Source organism: Centrocercus urophasianus, unplaced genomic scaffold (genome assembly GCF_019232065.1).
Source record: "Centrocercus urophasianus isolate 14NV4802_14NV808 unplaced genomic scaffold, USGS_Curo_1.0 seq_22, whole genome shotgun sequence".
Taxonomy (NCBI): domain Eukaryota; kingdom Metazoa; phylum Chordata; class Aves; order Galliformes; family Phasianidae; genus Centrocercus; species Centrocercus urophasianus.
Genome location: NW_024884778.1, coordinates 14279056 through 14296685, shown reverse-complemented (window position 1 = coordinate 14296685; position 17630 = coordinate 14279056).

Here is a 17630-nt window from a genome sequence, read left to right as displayed (position 1 = left end):
CTAACAGACAGTGAATACTGTAGTATTTAATTTCAAAATCCAATCTCCACACTTGCGTTTTCTTTTTAAAACCCAAGAAAAGAAATTATACCTGTGAGAAAATAGATCAGGCTACAAGAGCTAAGTCGGTATTTTTAGACAGAACAGAGGCTCTGATCTTGGGGAAAAGAATCATCACCTTGCCCCCTAGTCTGTAAGCAAGGGCACAGCCCTGTGAATGGCAGTAATCTGTGGAAGCTATAACGTGACTTAGTATCAAGAACTGAAACTATTCACATCAAATCAGAAGTGCCACCGAATGGCCTTTTCATGATTTATTTAGCCACCCAGAACTATGTGCTCTTACCAGTCATTCCAGCCAAGAAAGACAAGCAACAGAGACACATTTTAGATACAAAAGTAAGAATCCTGAATTAACCTGTCTATTACAAACGCACCATCTCCTTCTGGCAAAGGAGGAAGATAAATGCGTTTCAGGATTGATTTGACAAAGACATCTGCTCAGTCGTGAAATAATTTTCAAAGAATATGGCACAGATGTAAAGCCTTTTTCCTTAAAGAATTGCAGAACAGATTAAGACAAATCCTTCCTCCAATATTCAGTGACAGATTTCAATCATGGGGCCAACTACCTTATCTATCCCAAATAGGAAAGCAGTCATGTTTTCCAAGTGACATTAATTATTAAAAGATTGACTGAGCTAATACAAAGATACTGAAGGCCATCAACACAAGATCTTCAGACACATATATAACACAAAAAAACCCAAACCAAAACAAAAAACCACTGATCCAGCAAAATTATATTTTTGGTACACAGGTACCAAATATCTGACAAAATGTTCTCAGAAATATTTCCAGTATCCTCTCACACCACAACTTTCTTTTGCCATTCTTTTCATCTTTAAGCCCCAGTTACAGTGCTCATACGTTAAAGTACTGTAAGTTCTGTAACATTCAGTATAGTGCAGGTTTTCAATCTAAAATTCCATTACAGAATCCTGACCACAACTCAGTAATCACAGCCAGCAGTCAGGTCCCCCCCTGCTAGAGAACTCATTGCAAATCACATCTGAGTAAAGACTTAGCTAGACCTAAGGCATCACTGAAGCCCACCACAGAGCCCTGATAGTGCTACACTGCTCTACAAACACAGAAACATAATAATTAAGTTTTCATATTATGAAAATCTAGAATTTGAGTCTCTAAAGAATATTCCAGGCAAGCACTGGCATTATTTTGAGTGACATCAGTAGATGCTAAAGCATCTTGTTTCAAGGCTTTGGACATGTTTATATTACTTACAAATATAGATTTTTTTTGTAGTGCTCCCTTAAAGAAAACACAAAACAAGACTTCAAGTCATCATGTTTATAACTCACGTATGTACAGGCAGAATGTATTACTGTGTTATGCAAGTCCTAACAAAATATTGGTCAATCTGACAGTGGAGCAGAGAAAACAATTGCCAAGGGAACTCACCTCCTAACAGTAAGACTCATCAAAGGTCACTAATCTTTAAGAGCATCAGATAGAAGGACTGACCACTAACTGGAGAGGGCACAGGACAGAGCAAAATGTATTCCTAGATCTATCACAGGCCTGCTGCTCTCTTTGAAAAAACACTGCAGCTTGTCCCGTTTTATCACTATAATCAAAGCTTACAGCAGATGACTAAGTCTCTGAGGGGATGTAAAGAACATTCTTTGAGATTCTCTAAATAAACAAGTTTCTGGAATGTTCTCACTGGCACTCTAGAATCATACTTTATTGCTGGGACTCTTCTGTAGGGCTTAGTTAACTCAGAGAGGGGCTGATCCTAGGAATCCTATATTTCAAGTGGATAATATTCATGTTTATGCATGGGAACTAGCCTGCAGAACTGCTATTTCTGTGACAACATAAACAGTTCAAGGCTAAAATATAGTTCTGTTAATCATTATCACAGTACACTTAAAGACTCCATTCTCCAGTCTTGGTTTGACTCTTCTCTCAATTAATCCAAAGTCCACGAAACATCATAGTCTTCCTTTCTGACAAGAACCTTTATTTTAAACATCTTGAAAAGGTACTTACCAATATTTCTCTATTAACTTAATCTTCACTGTACCTTACTTTGAAAGCACTTAAGTACGTTTTTTCCATTTTTCTCTTTCACAATTTGTCCAATGTAACTCAAACCTCCACCAAAAGTTCTTAACATTCCTGACCATCTATGAATCTGAACTGCAGTTATGACATGAAGGCAGTATTTCATTCAGTGCTCAATTTTTATATTTTTTTCCAATAGAGATACTTAGAGTCAGTGTTTCTAATTCACTTTTTGAGAATTCCTTAGCCAGGCTTATTTAAGAGTCAAATTTACAAGCAGATTTAAAGGTACATACCATATTAACAGTTTGGTGCTGAAATCATAAATGTCTCAAACATGCTGCATTTGTGAGATGTTTTATAGATACTTGCCAAATTACTAAGATCCTCTTAACTGCTTAATAGTGTAAGAAAAAAGTGCAATTAACCTGCATGCATTAATTTGATCGCTCTCCAAAGAGTTTAGTTTTGTGAGGGTTTTTGATACCTCTTTATTCTTCACAATAAAAAAAAAAAAAAATCACAGCATTAATGTGTGCAGTAGAGTTCAAATATAAGTACCTCAGACTTCTGAGGTCCAGCCAGACAAACAAGTGATGTTAAAGAAACAAGACTGTACAAAGCCCAAGGTCTCACAAGTCTGCAGTACATTTGCTCGATCAGACTTCATTCATCTTCTACTTACTACTGCAGGATAACTCCATGGAATGGTATTCACAGGGTTTGTTATCACTGTTATTAAGTATCTAAATTTTGTCTTCTGAATTTTGTGTTAACATTTATATTAATTATAGAAATTGTTACTAATTATACAAATTATTATATAAATCATATGATATCATTTATTACTATATTATAATTTAGTATTAATTATACAAAGTAGTATTTATCTCCATATATATAAATGACATCAGGTTGCTGCCTCCAGATGGCTAATTCAGCTAAGACTTGCTATTTCAGTATTACTAATGGTTAAATTAACTCTCACAAGTCAGTGATTACAGTTAAATCTGTCTTCCTCCTATCTCTGGGAAGTTTTCATGTGCTCTTTAATGGTGCCACTAATAGTTCTGCCCTTCAGTTTCCTTTTATTCCCATCCTTCTAAAGTTACTTTTGTTTTATCAAAAAAAAAAACCCAAACAAAACAGGGATGAACAAAATCACAGAATCGTTGGAAGGAATCTCTGAAGATCATCAAGTCCAACCTTCCCTGCTAACACAGGTTCCTACAGTAGGTTACATAGATGCATTTTGAATAGCTCCAGAAAAGGAGACTACACAAAGCAGCTTGTTCCAGTGAAAGGTCTTGTCCTATGAACCAAATGCACACAGTCGGTAAGATTTCACAGAAGGTCATTTTGGGAACATTTACCAGCAGCTCAGCAGATACATCAATAGTTTGAAATGCAAGCTTATACAGTGAAACTAAGATTGCTCAATTGCAGTTATATATTCTCAGCTTACCTGGTGAGTAAAGTCTATCTTTCTCATGAAGAGGGAAGAGCTAAAAATGCAGTGACAAACACAGAAGTGTATGTAACTATTCTATTTTAACTGACTGATGAACTGTGCAAATAACTTAAAGACCTGCCCCATAAAAATCCCATAGTTTAGCAAGGCAAAGGTTGGTTAAGAACCAGCAAGAACTCTTCTGAGAATCCAAATGCTGTGAAGAGCTGTGTGGGCTGTAGAATCTGGGAAAGCTGTATAAATTGTTTACTTTTCCCCAGTTTTATACATCCAAACCGACCCAAACTGATATTTACAACTGACACCTGACATATCATGTCTTCTCTGAAAAAAAAAAATTCTGTTCTCCATTTAAGACTCAGTAGTGTAACTTTAAGTGTAACTGAATAAGCCATTTCCAAGATTACAAGATCTTCTTATGACTTCAGTACAGCACAGCATATACTAGCTAGTCAATAAGCAGGCCAGTAGCTAACAGCACCAATTCATCATTAATGCTGAACTATCTTACTTGTCACGTGACAGCATCACTGGGTTTCAGTTCCCAATGTCACTTGTAGATTTTTTTTTTTAAGATAGACCAGGTCAGCTAAAGGGGAAAGGAACCAGGCTCACTGAGTAAGTGTGGTGAGAGCAGCCATAAGGAAGTACATTGCCCCGACAAACCCTAACTCCTGCTTGTTGCTGCACTCTTTGGTCACATCACACAAAGTAGTCCCGATAGTGCTAAAAGAGGCTTTGCAGTAATAATACTCAAAAACTGGATTTTAGTATTACCATTTCTGTTTCCTCAGATATAACATGTCAGGAAAAAAAAAAGCATGACAAAATACTGTCTATCCATATGTATGCTTAAGTTTACAATGACTTATGGCAATTATTTCTTCCAGCAGACAGCAGGGTGCTGTCACAGCCCTCGTCTCAACAGGTAGTAGCTGCTCTCACCCCCCATTAAATGAAAATACATTTCAGAGGAGTTGGTTCTTTGTCATAGTATTCCTGTTTGCTCAGTATAGCAGTTCTTTTCACAGACTCTAGCAGAGTCATTGGGTCTTAACCAGCATAGAAAGAACAAGGACCTTCCAACCTGCTAATAGCAACATTTGATTTTTCAAATGCAGAGTCCACAAACTTGCACATCATTGTTGAGAAGGATAGTGGTTGAACCATTAAAGCCACCCCTCTACTATTTAGGACATTATAAGATAACATCCAGTTTAATTCTACCCATACGATCAACTTCATTTCTTTCAAATACTAATTGTTCTTCTGCTGTTCTTCATGCTACCGAAAACCTTCTTAGATGCCAATTTCAATTGTTTTGGTCTGACAAGTAATAAACCATCTTTCAAGCCAGCAAAACAGTAGTATTTAGACTATTGTTGCACATTTGTATTTTTGTTAGTGCAGATAATTCTCATTTGGTTTCCTCTATAGATCCTAGAAATAAAAGCAAAACCTCCAGGATATGAATCACTAGTTTATTCCATTCACATGTTATACTATAGCTTATTAAGCTACTTTGAACACCACTTCAGTACAACTGAGTACCCATGAAGAATATTTGTATTCCATTACTACTTTACCGACAAAAAGCACAAAGTGTAACACTACCCAAGAACTCCAATTCGTATTTTCAGAGATAATAATCAGTAGGAGAAATACTGCTGAAAAGCTGATGCTGCCAGAAACACCAAGCTAGACTTCTTCTGTAGAAGTTGTAGGAAAAACAACTTAACTGTAGAAGTTAAAGGAAAAAAGAGTCAATTAACCTCATTTGAGAAAATTAATAGCTCTTCCTACTACATGTCAGTGAAAACAGACCTTAATCATAGAATCACCAAGGTTGGAAAAGACCTAAAAGATCACCCAGTCCAACCGTTCACCTATTCCCAATAGCTCCTACTAAACCATGTCCCTCAACACAACATCCAGTCTTTCCTTGAACACCCCCAGGCTCGGTGACTCCACCACCTCCCTGGGCAGTCCGTTCCAGTGCCTGACCACCCTTTCTGAAAAGTAATACTTCCTCACGTCCAGCCTGAATCTCCCCTGCCGTAGCTTGAAGCCATTCCCCCGGTCCTATCACTAATGACACGAGAGAAGAGGCCGACCCCCAGCTCACTACAACCTCCCTTCAGAAAGTTATAGAGAGCAATGAGGTCTCCCCTGAGCCTCCTCTTCTCCAGGCTGAACATTCCCAGCTCCTTCAGCCTCTCCTCATATGGCCTGTGTTCCAGACCCCTCACCAGCTTTGTTGCCCTCCTTTGAACACGTTCCAGGGCCTCAATATCTTTCTTGCAGTGAGGGGCCCAAAACTGGACACAGCACTCGAGGTGCAGCCTTACTAGTGCTGAAATATAGGGGAACAATCACCTCTCTGCTCCTGCTTGCAACACTGTTTTTGATGAAACAGCCTGCAAAGCTCCAGAAGCTACTGAACTTTACCAGATCAATACTGGAGATTACTAATAACTAGCTCTACAGAAGGTGTTAATACAAATGCTGAGGCGTAATAGAATGATCGAAGCAGGAAGAGCAATTCAGGCTATTCACAATAATTCAGATGGTGCAATATTAGGACATTACTGCCTCTCAGTTGCCACCTTTAGAAACAGCATTTAGAAGTAGAATTTCTCATAAAATTTCTTTTTATGATAATCAGATTTAAAAATTCATTTGCCACATGTTATGCTTTATCACTGCTGCAGCATTAGCACCTATTCAAAGTGTACAGTAGCATTGGGCTCTAATGGTTAGACAGCTCTCCTCAAGACTCCACAGAGAAGACAGATTTGGTTTTTTTTTTTATAAGGCCTCCCTTTGGAATACATGATTTACTAGAGGAAAAAAAGCATCTTTTGTTTTGATGGCTTGCAGGCTATTTTTAGCCGTTTGAAGTTAATCCAGCTCTGAGCTGCTAACAGTGATCTTCTCTCAGCCTCGGCACCAGCATGCTGGCCAGAATGCTGTAGCAGGAATTCTACCCAGGTATTAAGAAAATCAAGCTACCATTTTTAACACGAGATAGCTTAATTGCTTATGTTCCTGTCCAGGTATTAACATGGACAAATGCCTGCTCACGCAGACTGAGGGACTTTCCCCAGGGAATAGATTGGATTTCATGGTCCAACTTATATAAGGCAAATATTATTCTTCTTAATTTCATTCTCAGTAAAGACCAGTTTTAAAGTCACATTTCCTTCAACTTGAGAGCAATATTTACACAGACTATTCTGACAAATAGTGTAAGGAGATAAATGGTGGTCACTGCTAGCGATGGCATAAGTATAGCAATACTGCTGAAAATAAGGGCAAATCTCACACACACAAAAAAAGCAATATGGTAAATAGAGGCAATAGATTGTTATTCACCTCATCTACAGCCAAGTTGTGAAACAACTTGGCATAGCAGTGAGCTGGCACCAGCTGTCAAATGAAGATTCCTCAAAGAAGGAATGAAACAATATTTCTGACTTCAAGGAGAATGTGAAGAAGTGCGTGCCTCCCCAAATAGCCCCAGCCACTGCGCCAAACTGCAGAATTAGATTCTTAGTTGACAACCAACTCTGGGACATGTAGTTCATTGGCATATTATATGCTGCCAGTCACACACAGGAGAGGAAAGATGAACGCTCAATGGATGTCTAAAGTTAAACCAGATGCTAACATATTCCTTTTGCGCCCAACTACACACCTACAACTGACTGAATTTCATAATCACAATCCTACATGCATTTCACTTCCTACTTCCAAAGGAAACACAGAACTTTTAGAGACATAGTGTAAGGAGGATGAAACTAATTTTGCACATCATTCAAGACAGACGATCGTTTGAGGCAGTTGTCTGTACCTACCAAGGACAACAAAACCGAAAACTTTATCAGGCACGCAAAGTTTATTCACGATCACAGCCCTTATAAATCCCACATATGAAGTCAAAATTGATCTGAAGCTGCAGTTTAGATGCACACAGTGAAGATACAGTATTGCTCACCTCCCACAGTTCAGCTCAAACCAGCAGCTGAATGAAGAGCTAGTAGAGTATGCTGCAAACAACTTGTATTTTTAAGTGCACTCTGCAAGTAGTAAATTCACTTGGCAGGCTTGGGTTTCCTCAACTACTCAGTACCAGCAAACAGGGGTGGAGGGCATGCAGGCTTTTACTGACAAAAGAAAAGATTCAATTTCTGGCAGAATACACAGGTTAATTGTCACAGATGTGTTCATTCCTCTCAGACAGTTTCAGGAGCCCTTCACGTTTCAGATTTTGTTCCCTACAGTAAATCAAAATTAGACCCAGGGAAGGATCCAAAGATCATGGTAGGTACTTTACCCTTTTCTGCAGGAAACACTCACACGCAATAGCTGCATCAGAGCAATTTAGCTGTCATACAAAGAACTGCATCCTGTGAACACAGACGGCTTTCAGACCAACTGATCTGAGGCAAAATTCACCCAACAATAAGAATGAGCCACAAAACCAGCGGCTCTGAGAATTTAACAGCAAACTCTCATCTTCAGCTCCTTTCTAAATTATTTCTCAGTGCCTCCTGCCATACAGGCGTTGTACATTCATGTACAATGAAGCAAAACAAATCAAGCAATTTCTCCCAAACTAACAGCAGAGAAGATACTACTGTAAAATGTCTTTTTCTTTCAGAAAAATATTTCAAAGACATTCTGTTCCCATGGAGATGGAGTCCTACACAGATAAAGAAAACCACTTCCTAAGAAAATAACACACAAGATCTGAACTGGAAGGGGTATCTGCACATTCTGGATGCGGAGTTTTCCCATTTGTTCATAAAAGTAGTGCCTCTGAAAGTGGCTGTTTTTCCTCCCTGCAGGTATACATATACATACATATACACACACACACACATTATATATACCCACATATAGCACACAAAGCTGTTCAGGAGTTACAGAACATATAGTTATTTCTACTGCCATTGTCTTATCAATACATTTTTCTTAATAGTCTCTACTTTTAATGATAAATCTATACTGCTTCCAAATTATTTTAGACTTAAAATTGGATGCAAGTTCTACTTTATACAAGTTGTGCTAAAATTATACATGAAATAGTAAATCACAAGGCATTTAAACCACAAAAATAATTTATTCTTCCCTTCCCCCTTCAAACTAAGAATCCATATTGCAAAGTTAACTTTGTTTAGTTTATCAGAGAACTTGCATCTTTTGGTAAGTACTGGCACCTACAAGGAATCAGCTAAAGAAACTACAGACAGCACTGATAATTTTGTAAACAGTCCTGGTTAATGCAAAGATTTTATTAATGGATTTGAAGATTTAAGCAAGGTTTATATCCTGTGAAGTTGATGTTGTTCTGTTCGTTGTTGTAGTATTTGGGGGTTTTTATTATTGTTTCTTTGTTTGTTTGTTTTTAATAATGAAGAGAAGCAAATAGAACATAGCAACACAGCACACAACTGAACAAGATGGCTCTACTCCAGAGGCCAGGCAGAGCATGCCCACAGCACTGAAAGAAACCCAGAGCTGAGGCTCATTGTACTTACATGCTGTGACAAGAAGTCTAAATCAGAAGATTCATTCCTACTGTTTCCTAGACTTTAAATGTCCTGGATAGATTAAGATTACAACCACAGCACTTTTTAAAAGCATAGAAACAGAAACCAATTTCAAAATAATTGCTTCTGTACGTTTTCTGCTATTTCTTTTGGTTCTCCCTCTCCGCAGTTTATCTACTCTTCCACTTCAACAACAGAACAAAACAGCCCTTAAGTTCTCAGAATAACAAATTTTATTCTTTTTCGGTTGTCCACAAGTGATGCTCATGATGAGACCAAACATTCCTTTGAGTTGAGTGGTGTGAATGTTAATATTAAGGTGGCAATTACAGCATCCAGTAGCTAAGCTATGTAGAGAACCCGTAACTGTCCCATAATTTCAAGGCTTAGTGTTTCATCTACCAACAAATACACTGTGTTTTGCTGGCTTACCTCTCAATTTCTGCACATGAAATTGTATACTTCAAGTAAACTGGTGAATAGAAAGTTCAGCAATAAATAAGATCACAATTTAGACATCTCCGTGACAAAATAATATATATAAATGTACAAAGAGTGTTACAAAATGTAATTGGAATATTAACATCCAAGGAATCATGTTAGGCTCACTATTAAGCAAAGTGGTATAAAATTAAATCGCCTCTGATTTACTTTAATTAAAATTATAATTGATCTCACCTGATAAAAAGCACATTCTCAGTGTTAAATACAATTTGTAAAAAAGTTTTTGTAAAGTAACTTTAGACTGGTACCCTGAGTCTTGCTGGTAAGCTAAAAGGAGAGCATTAGAAGTAGGTCACTCCAGTGACATAACAGGAGTAGCTCATCTCTACACTGCAACTGAGAGGGCTGAAAAACATTGGCTGACACAAGACAGATAAGACCTACTTTTAAAAACGCTTGGAGATCATTGAACATGGGGCAGCCCAGGTCTGCCCATAGCCTACCAAGTTCTATCGTGTGCTTTTTATCAGGGTTGGGGGGGATTGAGAAAGAGAAGATACAAATTAAATATTTGCATCTCATGAGGAATAGTAGCTAATTATTGAACAAAATTCCATCATGTTAAACAAGAACAGGAAAACTAATGCTGCCCCATTATGGCTTATTTAGACTTCATTTGTAAATTAAGTTGTTGCTCATACTGCTGTTAAGGATTTACTGATGACAAAAACCACACTAACTGCAAAACATCTGCAAAATGCACCTATTGGGTCAAAATTTAAAGTGTTATCAATTTAAACTTGAAGTTCACAGTGAGGAAATTAGTAGCCTCTCTACCAGTTGATTATAGTGAGACCTTTCTCCTGCTCTTGACAGTTTTTTGGCAAAGACTTAAAGTATATTTATTTATATATATATATAATATTATATATATATATATAATATATTATATATATAATATATATATATTCTCTTTCAAAATGAACAGTCCAGTCCACTGCTTCTGCTCTTTAACAAATAGCAATATTAAAAGTTATTACGTGCCGTGGCTAAAATCTATCAAAGAGACCACTTAAAAAGATCATAATCTCTTTAAATAAGAATTCCAAATTATAACCATTGCAGGTGAGAGTTCAAATGCTAAATATTAGGGCATTTGGCAAAGGGTATCATTAAATAAAAGCAATTCTTTATCCTCTTTTTACACTATGCTCCACCTTAATCCTTCACTTCCATTTTAACAAGTGACAATTCCCTACCTTCATTTCATCTGTTTTTCTCTTCCTTAAAATAACAATGCACTGAAATCATAAATATGGCTAGGAAAATCTACGAGAACTTTTATGCAATTATCCCCACACAATTATTTTAGAACACTTCACTCAGCTGCCAGCTTCTCCTCTTAACAGCTGGTTTTGCCTTCCCTGTTGGCCAAAGACTGGCTTCTCTCCTGGCTACAGCTAAGTTCCAGCCAGAGGCTGGAAATTGTGTTTGGAACAAAACAAACATTTGAAGCTCTTTAAAATTTTATTTATTAGTTTTTCTGGAATCAAAAACCTGGAATGCAGGTTTTTGAATGGCACTGCCATGCCTCATATATGAAGAGTGCTCTCTGTAGGAAAGAAAATAATACTGGAGTAGTCTTTATATGAACCCTTAGACATGAGCACAAACAGTGACAACACCAGCGTTTCTTGGTTATCCCTACATTCTAAATCAGCAGAATCCTAATGTTTATAGCTACTGGAAGTCCCACTGGCTTCATTAACAACTTCTGTGCTGGAAGTTAGCACATTTTAAGGATTAGCAAGGCTTAGTGCTGCTCGATGCTAAGCTTCTTCAACTGAATTTATTGAGAGAAACTGAGCACTATTAAGAATCTGTTAAAGTAACCATACAGAAGTATTTATGCTGAACAACCTGCACTTGAGATTGCAGCCTGTCTTCATAAGTCTCAGCTAAAAGCAGTTTTAGTCCGCATTAAAATAAAGGCAGACTGGTTGTAAGTTCATACTCATATTGAGTATTTTACTCTGCGTGAGACCAACTCCAGTAGAACAGCCCCAAATTGCTTACGCTAAAATGGATAAGAACCATCTCAATTTCAAAAATGAAGCAGGTTCCTACATGTTCTTCATATGCAAGTGTTAATATTGGATCACTCAAACATCTACTGGGGGATTCTAGTATAGCTAGATGTACTTTGATATAAAAAATAAATGCCTGTTATATTAACAAACAGCTCTTTTCAGTTCCCCATCTGTAGTTCTTGCAAAAAGTGACAAACAACTCAATCACGACACTACTCCTAAAATTCCCCTGCGAGAAAAAATATGCATTTCTGATTTCTATTAAATATAAATTACTGCAGATCTCCAAGATTTACTTACGGTATTTCTGAATCTTCACAACCATTCTTTGATGCTAACTTTACATCAGTTAATCTATGCAGAAAATTTAAGTAGCACACTATTTCATACTACACACTAATTATCTCTAACAGGAGTGGCAAATGCAGTAAAATCATTTGCAAGGGGTGATGGTTAGAAGTTTGCCAGGACTAAGTCATTTAGCATCATTAAATTGGAAATCTATTTTCACTGTGTGTCTTCCAAGCTAGACTCCAGTTCAAGTGATTTACCATGACAGGGTACATGACATGGCTGCAAAACACGTGATCTAGAAACAGGAAGCTTACCTATAAACAGACATGTAAAATCATGAGTTCATAATGTCCTGGAACAAACAAGAGGACAAAATCATCAGTACAGTATCAAAATTGTATTTCGATTTTATGAGATAAAGTAACCAGAATCCATTCTGAATAAAACTAAGTGAACTTTTGTACAAACTCAAGCTCCTACACGTATTTCTTCATTATAGCTACAATTAGGCATCCAGAGTACAATATAAGTCCGAAGTTGGACTTATATATGCATCAGTGTCAACAAAGCATCAGACACTGAGCCACAGAACTGATAATAAAAGGATGAGGAATAAAGATTAATAAGGGCACTACATCTACACACAAAGGCAAAGTTTAAAATTCATGCTTGCAAGTTTGCTGCTGCTAATGAGCATTTAATTCTTCTCTGTGCATATGTACCTGCTTTTCCTTTTTGTGTGCACAAAAGCATACTTATGTAATAGTCATTTGATTGCATTCAGTAGAAGTAACAAACAAGCAGAGACATTGCATAGAGAAAGGTGAACTGGAAGCTGGGAGAAGTATTTTCCCCTACAGAAGAAAAAAAAAAAAATAATCACAATTAACTTGATAAAAACACCAAGCAACGTGCATGGGAGGCAATTATACACAATTTATCCTCAGGAAATAAACAGAGTTCTGGAATAGAAATGCATGGATTAACATTCCAGACAACAGCTTTAGTATTTATACTACTTGTTTTAGGTATTCTCAGTGTGCCAATCCTTATTACGTGAGCAGAAAACAACAACAAAGAAGGAAAAATAGTTAGGAATTCTGAAAAGCTTCTGATAACTACTGCCTAACTTCAAACTCAGCATGAAATTGTCAGAATAATGAAGTCACATTTGGAAAGTCATTAAAGCTGACTGAATTGCAAATTGCTCCTTTATTTTATCTTTAAAAATAGGTTTAATTTTTTTATTCCCATCAAGAAAAAGGCCATACTACGTGAACAGGTAAAGTCTGTCTACTGTAAAGAACGTTTCAGTTGAAAAGCTACAACATCTAGGTAAAGCTGAAGTTATCTCACTAACTTGCTTGGAAAGTTGGGGTTCATGCAGGAGAAACAGAACACCCAATAATGGCTTTGAAATTACAACCCAGTCAAAGTAGTGTCAGTAAGCGAAGAAAAGTCCACATATTGGAAATTTTGAGTCACTGTGTTTATGCTTACTCACTTCTGCTGTGTCTGTTTTCCATCACTGAAGCGCTCCATGCAATAATGGAGATATAAAAACATTCTTACTCAGAGCATTCCTCGCTCTTCAAAGACTCCTGTATTCTATCATCTCTGGTCTGAACTCCATCCTTTTGTCTCCCCTGTCCCGCTCTCAGCTCAACTAGGCAAAGTTTTAATTTGTTTGGGAAAGATGCCTTATATTTTCTGAAACACCAAACCTACCCTTTTTATTCACAGTTCTTATAAAATGTTTTTAATTGTAAATATTCACCTCTTCAGTTTCTTATTATGTAAGCACTAAGGATAGAAGAGTAGCATTCACTGGAACACTTGCTGTATCAGTTGGCCAGGAAAGAAAAAGCACTTTTAGACAAACCGACTTCATCCCTCCTGGAATTCATGAAGTTTTACCCACACCCTCAGATTTTACTGAGGTGGATACAAAATAAGAAAGATTTGCATTCCTCAGAGTCTGTAAATGTCAGGAGCTACTCCTGAAATAACTGTAGACAGACCAGCTGATCTTAAATCCTCTTTTTGAAACATACTTTTCAGTATTGAAATCAGTAGTGATTTCTGACTTTGGTTTAAAAATATCAACAATTGTTTTATACGCAAGAGGAGACATTTTGTCACAGATGCCTTTTAATTGCATTTCATGCAGTATTTGTGGTTAGATTCTCTGAACTTTTCTTGAGAGAACAAGAAGAAAAATGTGAATCCTTGTATTTTCTAGGCTGACTCTTCTGGAAAGATTTTCTTTCTTCTCTTAAGAATTTTTTTCATTAATGCCAAAGATCCAACACCAGATGGTTTCAAGAAAAGACACTAACATCATAGCTAGGCATTCTGTGCATACTCTTCAAAGTCTGAATTTTGTGAATACTTGACAGATAAATGGCACAACTCCACACGAAGCTGTGTCAAGACCCTCCTAGCTGCATTTACATGCATTCATGATGAAATCCATTACCATCTGAGGCTTCGATCTCCAACACACGCCTTGGAAAATGGTTGCAAAAAGTACACAGCATAGCAAGCACTAAGTCAGAAGAGCATGTCGGATGTCACTGTTAGCTCCTCAATAACTCCCCTCTGTTGGGGGATCAAGGAATGAATGAAATATAGATTTATTTTATCAGCAGTACCAGCTACTGAGAAATGTAAGGAAAAAAATGTCATAACTAATAGCACTTCTGGTCTCTCAACTCCTGATTGATTTATTTACTTAATTACATATGTAAGAGATCAAGCTTCCTAAATTGTTTTGGTGTGTGTGCACGTGTGTTGTGGTTGTTTTGTTTCAATTATTTCAATTCAAAAAAGTTCAAATAACAGCAAACTTCTTACTATGCCTTTTTCTACTACAGTGCTACCAGTGTAATTGTGAACTTAAGTTGATCGTGTGCTTCAAATGTCCTGTACTGGCAGAATATTTCTGAGCTGCGACAAGCTTCATGGCTGTCCACAACTGTCATGTGATTTCCAGATTCAAATCAAGAAAATCTGATTCTAAGAACATACAGAAGAACACTGGGGTATCTGAAGTCAAAACGTAGAAAAGTGAAATCACTCTAGAAAAGTGAAAAGGCTGCCTTCTATTCCTTCCACATGAAAAAAGGTACCACGGAATGCTTATTCAAACACACTGTAGACATTACATTAAAAGATCTTTTAAAATAAAAATTATTTTATTAAAATAAAAATTATCAACATTAAATCTCACGTCTCTTTTTCACTACTTCTACTTAGAAGCTACGCCATTTTGCTTTTACTTGTAAACCTCTAAAAATATATTTTGAAGGAGGGAAAATTACTGCTGTTTCAAATAGCAGATGGGAAAGTCTCTGTGCTCCCCATAGTTACTATACTTAGCAACAGCTACATGATCACTACTGATTAAGTCAGGCATTTCGCAATACATGAAGGCAGGATGGAAATAACATCTTTTTCTTCTTTATAGTGAGAAGCATCAGAATCAGAATAAAGATGCATTTTAAGCTCATTTTAAGATGCAATAGAAAGACAGACTAACGTCTCCACAGTTTCATCACCCACGCAGTTTCACTCAATGAGCCTCTTCCTGAGCAAGCAGATAAGTTATATTAGGAGTGGTAAGATGGGAAAAAGTAATGCTCTCTGAAAACAGAGGGAGGCAGAGGTATTGTGAGAGAATGGTGTCTTACTCTTTCGTCAGCACTAAGCTGTATTTAGTACTTCGAACATGCAACAGCCACAGAATATCTTGCTGGTGGAGGACAACAGGAAATCAGTGGCAGTTTTACCATGTTTGCTTGGTAAGGCAGAATAAAGCATATTGTGTAAATTTCAGTGAAACCAGACAGAAAAGGTGATAGTTTTATTTGGTTGTTGGATTTGGAGTTTTTTAGTTGCTTTTGTGATTTTTGTGAGTTTTTAAAATGTATTTATTGATCAAGCAAGTAAGTAGAATTATTCTAAAGAACAATTAGTTTGATTTATGGTTCATAGTGTTTTCATGGAGGGAAACATCAAATTTTTCTTCCCATCAAAGCAAGTTAGTGAACAGGACTACATTTTTCAGTCTGCCTTTTTACTGCAACGACATATTAATTCAGTTCAAAGTCACCATTATGAAGAATTACATTTTCAAAATTGCAGAAGATAACCACTTCAATTGAGAGCTCTTTTCTCAAAGCTACTGAAAGAGCAAACCCAAAAGCAACTACTGTACACAGAAATAATTAATTGTTAATAATTCTATACTGCATAGTTATCTTTTGATGTTCATAATCTGTTTTACCAATAGAAAAAAATCTTCAGCACTGACTTTGATGCCTACCAGTGGATTACTGGTCACATCCAGATAAAATTACCTGCAGCTCTCAGGGTTGTATAACATCAAAGGATTAGATATATGTGTTAAGTTTAAAGATAAAACCAAACAGCTGATGTCCACACAAAGAAAGTCAGAAACAAGTTTGTATCAAATTGCATGCAAAGCCAAGATAACAGAGTGCCCCCAGATACACACTCCTGGGAATTTAGGAAAGCTAAGGAAATTCAGAAAGTTAAAATTGAGGGGGAAAGCTGCAGTGCTTTTAGAAGGGCTAAATAGAGTAAGCACAGTAGTAAGCTTCCTAGAAGCACTGCTTTCTAATGACAACGCAGCATGAAGAATAAGCTTTCCTCTTTTCTGAGGAATTATGCTTCAGAAAAGCACAAGGATTTAAAAGAAATAGCCTTAATCTTCCAAATGAGATAGAGGTTGGCCAGTAGAAAGCAAAATGCAAGATAATCATATCACTTGTTGTCTAAACATAGCATCTCGGGAGGGATCACAACATAAACTGATAAATAATCTAGTATCCTACCTGCACAGTCTGTGGAGCTAGTGTTTTCAAACACTTTTTTTAAAAAAATGCTGAGGAATATCAGAAAAGCCTGCTTTCATTATGTATAAATATGCCAAGAATGTTCAAATACTGCATAAATAAGTGTCTAACCCCTCCTCTTGCTTTGACAGATAAACACATGGCAGGGTATCAGCAAGACAAAAGAGAGCTTGCTTGCCAACTCCATCCTATTTCTCTAAAGATAATTGCAGAACTTCATTAGCACTTAGATGCTTATTAGAACTACACTGAACTTACAGAATACTCTCCTCACCGATATACTAGAGACCAGCCTCAATAGGAGGCCTCAGAAAGATCAAACAACGAATATCAGAGCTGATATTCGCTAACCAAAATACGCTAAGTCTTAGCATGTTATCTGAACATGCTAACCTAGAACAGGGGAAAAATTTTCTTCTTTACAATCACCAAAACAGGAAATTAACACCAGCTGTATAAGAGATCAAACCTTGCGTGTGAGGGTATTTGTATTCCTCATATGGATACCTGAAACATCAGGCAAATGCAGTGCTAGGTATGTTGATAAAACATCTCCAGTAGAAGGACTAATACTTAATTTTCCTTTGCTAGCACACAAGTAGTGCAAGAACAACACGTGCATTTGAAACATCTCTGCAATTAGTTCTCTTCAGTTAGCAAGCTTACGTAAGTCAACAAGAGCTATGAATTTTAGTAAAGTCAGTGAAAACTCTTCAATACTGTATCTACTTTGGTAGTTCTGTAGTGAGATCAGAATTCCTTTCCAAACATACACCTGAGCGATTCTTTTAGATTTGACACTCCT